We start from the raw sequence: 6,227 nt of genomic DNA, 5'->3' as shown, positions 1-6,227 counted from the left end.
CCCACTGCTTGAATACTGCTCAGCAGTGTGGGATCCGTACCAGATAGGGTTGATACAAGACATAGAGAAGATCCAACGGAGAGCAGCGCGCTTCGTTACAGGATCATTTAGTAATCGCGAAAGCGTTACGGAGATGATAGATAAACTCCAGTGGGAGACTCTGCAGGAGAGACGCTCAGTAGCTCGGTACGGGCTTTTGTCAAAGTTTCGAGAACATACCTTCACCGATGAGTCAAGCAGTATATTGCTCCCTCCTACGTATATCTCGCGAAGAGACCATGAGTATAAAATCAGAGAGATTAGAGCCCACACAGAGGCATACCGACAATCCTTCTTTCCAAGAACAATACGAGACTGGAATAGAAGAGAGAACCGATAGAGGTACTGAAGGTACCCTCCGCCACACACCGTCAGGTGGCTTGCGGAGTATGGATGTAGATGTAGATGTAGATTAAAAAAGGTGCATACTCGTAGATTGGTTGCATGGCGTGACTAATAGAATGACAGCTTTACATGTGGTATTGAAAATGCAAAAAAAATTTAAAATTTTTAAAGCTGTCGAAATTACTTCCATCATTATTTTTATTCTCTTAAATGGTTTAAATGTAATATTTTTATTTCCATTCCTTTGTCACATTATTTCAATCACCATATGAAATTTTTCATTTGTTTCGTTAACAGTAATTTTTGTGAATATGAATTTAATTATATCTATCTATTATAACATTTAATTATTTGAAAATTACGATCTATGAGCTGAAAAACAAATGACGAAATCATCTATTTGTATTTGAGCCACCGTGTGAAAAATGTATTTTTGTTACCAGATGTGCAATAATCGTCATACAAACATTTAAAACATTGAAACTTCCTGGCAGATTAAAACTGTGTGCCCGACCGAGACTCGAACTCGGGACCTTTGCCTTTCGCGGGCAAGTGCTCTACCACCTGAGCTACCGAAGCACGACTCACGACCGGTACTCACAGCTTTACTTCTGCCAGTACCTCGTCTCCTACCTTCCAAACATCCCCCAGGCTGTGGCTAAGCCATGTCTCCGCAGTATCCTTTCTTTCAGGAGTGCTAGTTCTGCAAGGTTCGCAGGAGAGTTTCTGTAAAGTTTGGAAGGTAGGAGACAAGGTACTGGCAGAAGTAAAGCTGTGAGTACCGGGTGTGAGTCGTGCTTCGGTAGCTCAGTTGGTAGAGCACTTGCCCGCGAAAGGCAGAGGTCCCGAGTTCGAGTCTCGGTCGGGTACACAGTTTTAATCTGCCAGGAAGTTTCATATCAGCGCAAACTCCGCTGCAGAGTGAATATCTCATTCTCGAAAGATGGAATTGTCATTGTGTAGTTCCGATTTTATTCGGAACGTTTTGCTTTGTAACGTGAAATAGCGGGATGGTGTAATAAAAATAAATTTAAAAAAATACAGAGTAATGTATAGAGCTAATAAACGCAATTTCCGTAAAAAGAGGCAAAGTTTTAAAAAATGCAAAGGAAAAATATATCAAAGTTGGCTTCAGTATTTCGTCGAGCTTATATAAGACATGTGTCTGTTATTGCCAAACAACTTCTGCAGTTATAAATAATAACAGCAGGCTCTTGCCTCTGATGATGTAGAATGTTCTGTCGAGTACAAAATAACAATAATTATATATCAGAGGTTGAAAAATACCGCTTCAGTTGTAAATTTCTTTTATTATCGCACGACAGGTTTCGGACTCTTATAAACCCATCCTCAGGTGTTGCAACTTGGTGCTGTGCCCTAGAGCGCCGCAGTGGATGTCTACTAGGTGCGGCGCGGTGTGCTACCTATAAGCGCATAACGGGGGGCCACAGCACCAAGTTATAACACCTGAGGATGGCTTATAAGAGTCCGAAATCTGTCGTGCGATAGTAAAAGAAATTTACGACTGAAGCGGTATTTTTAACCCCTGGTATAATGCTCAGTTGCGGATGTTCTTCCAGCAGGATTGTTTGTAATAATTATATAAATTTTTTGTGTTTATGCATGTAAACGGTACTTGCATCAAAAGTAATTGCTTTGGTTACACAACAGTCCAAAAGTTACGCGAGCAGCTATCTTCTTTAACTTATAAAGTGCAATTTACATTTTGTAAGGATATGAAATACGCAATGGACTAACACTGAATGATATGCGGTCTCAGTTATGTGCAAAACAAAGAAACAAAAAACAAAGAGAAGTCGTCGGCTCCCTCTTCTTCTATCACATTTGTGTTCCTTTCCGTATCAATGCTACCAATACTACCGGATCCTACCATTTACTACGTTATTTATGTGCCGTACCAAAACCTACCGAACTGTAGTTATGATAGAGCGTGTCTCTAGAAACGCCACTATTTTCCCCACCCTCGAGGAATATTAGTGCGCAATTTGTTTGGTTATAGCGTAGCCTATATCTCATCTTCATATTTGACTGCGTTTCTTCGTAGTGTGTTCCTGAGACGGGACGTTGGAAGCAACCCGGTATTTACTTTGTTGGATGTGGGAAACCGCCTAAAAACAACATCCAGACTTCCCGACTTAGCAGTCCTCGTCATCAATCGGCCAGGCAGATTCGATCAGTGACAAGCACGCCTCCCCGCGCCCCAGAAGCGGGATCTCTGCCATCCATGGTGTGACATACATTGAACATACTGATAAAATTAACTTTTGATCCGTTATTAATCAGAAATACATTAAAATTTGTACATGCTAAGCGAAATTCTGCGGCAACAGGAACTTTGACTCAATGACCTAACATTAGCTTTAACTGCGTACATCCTCATCATAGAATGAGGCGACTAAAGTCGTGGGATAGCGATACGGACATATACAGATGACGGTAGTATCGCGCACACAAGGTGTAAAAGGCCAGTGCCCTGGCGGAGTTGTCATTTGTACTCAGGTGATTCGTGTGAAAACGTGTCAGACGCGATTATGGCCGCTCAGCGGGAATTAACATAGTTAGAATGCGGAATGGTATAGTGCGATTGACACTACTTTGTACTTGACAGTTCGCTGAGCGGCCGTCCAATGTTGCAAGCTGCCGCTGTATAAAATGGAAGTCGTGTATTTTACAATTTGGCAACTGTACATGGTAGAGTGATACGAGGACTACCTTCTGACTCTTTTTTTTAACTCAGTGAAAATTTTGTGCTACTGAAATTGAGAAAAATTTAACTTTTTACGAAAAGCTGAATTTTCACGCTACTCAATATTAATCATCGGCAACGGCCTTGCCGCAGTGGAAACACCGGTTCCCGTGAGATCACCGAAGTTAAGCGCTGTCGGGCGTGGCCGGCACTTGGATGGGTGACCATCCGGGCCGCCATGCGCTGTTGCCATTTTTCGAGGTGCACTCAGCCTCGTGATGCCAATTGAGGAGCTGCTCGATCCAATAGTAGCGGCTCCAGTCAAAGAAAACCATCGTTACGATCGGGAGAGCGGTGTGCTGACCACACGCCCCTCCTACCCGCATCCTCATTGAGGATGACACGGCGGTCGGATGGTCCCGATGGGCCACTTGTGGCCTGACGACGGAGTGCTTTTTTGTGCAGTATTAATCATACCCTATCTCCTAAACCATGTGTCGTACAACAACAAAATTTTAATGTTGTCTTCAGTGGCATATTTCGATAATGTTTGCAAACTTTATGAGCAATACAGCCAGTAACAGTGAAGTAATAAATTAAAATCTCACGTCTGACGCGGAACTTTTTCCAAATCAACACCAGAAATGTAGTAAGCGACAAACTTTTTCCCTTTACATTTTTCATGAGGGGTCAAAGCGAGAAAAAGTTTCGGAAAGTTTTGAATTTATTTTTAGAGCTTGTTGGAAGAGGGTGGATGCTACAGTTTCGCCAGGAGGAGAATAGTATTGTGCGTACCGTTGAAGAGCTGATATAACTTACGCGGGGTGGGAGAAAGCAGCACATATACCGTCGTTAGTTACATTTTCGTCTTGTGCCATGAATTTCGCAAAAAATCACAACTCAAAATACCGAGACAACGAGACCAACACCACCAAAAGGTACGATTTTTTTTTCTGGTAACTTACCATCACTCGACGTGTCCGACAGTGTGCTCAAAATACCAAACACGACCGAGAGCAGCGTCGTTCACCTAGAGCTGTCAGTGATAAAAGGCAACCAGCATTGTATGAAGTAACTGCAGAAATCAGGTTGGGACGTACGATGAATGTATCCGATAGGACACGCGTGGTCTGACGCACCTTGCCACGGTTCGCGCGGCTCTCCCCGTCGGAGGTTCGAGTCCTCCCTCTGGCATGGGTGTGTGTGTGTGTGCTGTCCTTAGCGTAAGGTAGTTAGATTACCGTATTTACTCGAATCTAAGCCGCACTCGAATCTAAGCCGCACCTGAAAAACATGAGACTCGAAATCAAGGAAAAAAATTTCCCGAATCTAAGCCGCAACTGAAATTTGAGACTCGAAATTCAAGGGGAGAGAAAAGTTTTAATCCGCACCTCCAGATCGAAACAAAGTTGGTCCATGGTAATATGAGACACAATTTCGGTCGAATGAATGACGATACAGCTACAGTAGTTCGGTTCGAGTCATAAGGTTAGCAGTTAAGCTTTACCAGGTAGCCATTGCTATGCGTCAGGCGCTCCGTCCGTATTTATGCGGGTACCCTTCCTTTTTCACGTGCTTCGTCTGGTTTCAATCGATTGCTTATTTTTCTTCGATCTGATAAGTGCCGTTCTCTATGTTATAGGTGTTGCGTCACTCTTAAGCTGAAAATGCATTATTGTACTGTGTCATTCATTGTTTGTCGCATTCTGATAATGTGTGTTTACGACCTTTCGTCACTCGCGGCATGGCTTGCTTTTGAGCACGCTACCGCCGCTTACAATAAAAAAAGAGAGGAATTGTCTCATTAGCGAAACAATGGCAAGGGACAGCTATTTGTTGTTACTTACACTGCTGATTTCTTTGATAATGATCAACAAGAACCAAATAATAGACTACTTATGACAGAAGATGTTCTGAACGAGAGTTTAGCTAAAATTTTTCTCCGTTTGAAAATGTCCGTCTCAACTTCCCCTATACTACTGTGCTACGTTGTAAACATGACAATGAATAATAAAGCAAGTAAATAGAGATGTACATTAGAAGTGTTCTATCTCGCAAACCATGTGGAATAGGGCATGTATCCACCTCAAGTTTTTTGTTCCGAATCACTAATGCTATCATCCATCAAAACACGTACCTTTCCTCCTGACTCACCCTGTATATTACGTAATAAAACGTAACGCGAAACCCGGTTTCATGACAATTACTATTAGCTGTATTACATAGCGTCATTATAAATTGTAATCGTGTAAGGAGGCTGTTTAGGTTTTCTTATTGGTAACGCCACGTAGCGCGCTGTATGAAAATCACTCGCTCTGCGGTGTGCAGTCCGTGGCTAGTTTGCGTTGTTGTCTGCCATTGTAGTGTTGGGCAGTTGGCTGTTAACAGCGCGTAGCGTTGCGCAGTTGGAAGCGAGCCGCCAGCAGTGGTGGATGTGGGGAAGTGGGATGGCGGATTTTTGAGAATGGATAATCTGGAGGTGTGTCCATCAGAAACAGTACATTTGTAAGAATGGATGTCATGAACTGCTATATATATTATGACTATTAAGGGAAATATATTGTTTGTTCTCTATTAAAATCTTTCATTTGCTAACAATGCCTATCAGTAGTTAGTGCCTTCTGTAGTTTGAATCTTTTATTTAGCTGGCAGTAGTGGCGCTCGCTGTATTGCAGTAGCTTGAATAACGAAGATTTTTGTGAGGTAAGTGATTTGTGAATGGTATAGGTTAATGCTAGTCAGGGCCATTCTTTTGTAGGGATTATTGAAAGTCAGAGTCCGTTGCGCTAAAAATATTGTATGTCAGTTGAAGCACAGTAATGTATAATTTTTCTAAGGGGACTTTTCATATGTCGACCCTTAGCCGAGGATACCTCACTGGAATCTTCAGATTTTTTCTTGTAGTTTCTGTAATTAGTGTAGCTATTGTTTATTGCTAGCGCGTAATTATAGAGAGAATTTCCTTTGTAGTTGTAGTTTTTCATTGTTGTACAGTAAAACAGTTATGGCGTGCATGTAGATTTGCACCAAGTATTTCGCAGCTGCGCTTGCAATTAACGAGATACTATTTTCAGTGCTATGTTAATGTGTTCTCTTATTTTTGCTCTTCAAATTGTGCTTTTCTGTGTTATCGTGT

The 6,227-nt window shown here is 42.1% G+C and overlaps 1 pseudogene; it reads left to right on the top strand.

Moving 5' to 3' along the window:
- The first annotated feature begins 3,225 nt into the window (after positions 1 to 3,225).
- On the top strand, positions 3,226 to 3,343 carry LOC126107152 (5S ribosomal RNA; annotated as a pseudogene).
- The last annotated feature ends 2,884 nt before the right edge of the window (positions 3,344 to 6,227 follow it).

This window comes from Schistocerca cancellata, chromosome 10, assembly GCF_023864275.1.
Source record: "Schistocerca cancellata isolate TAMUIC-IGC-003103 chromosome 10, iqSchCanc2.1, whole genome shotgun sequence".
Classification (NCBI taxonomy): Eukaryota; Metazoa; Arthropoda; class Insecta; order Orthoptera; family Acrididae; genus Schistocerca; species Schistocerca cancellata.
This window is presented reverse-complemented; position numbering and strand designations above follow the sequence as displayed.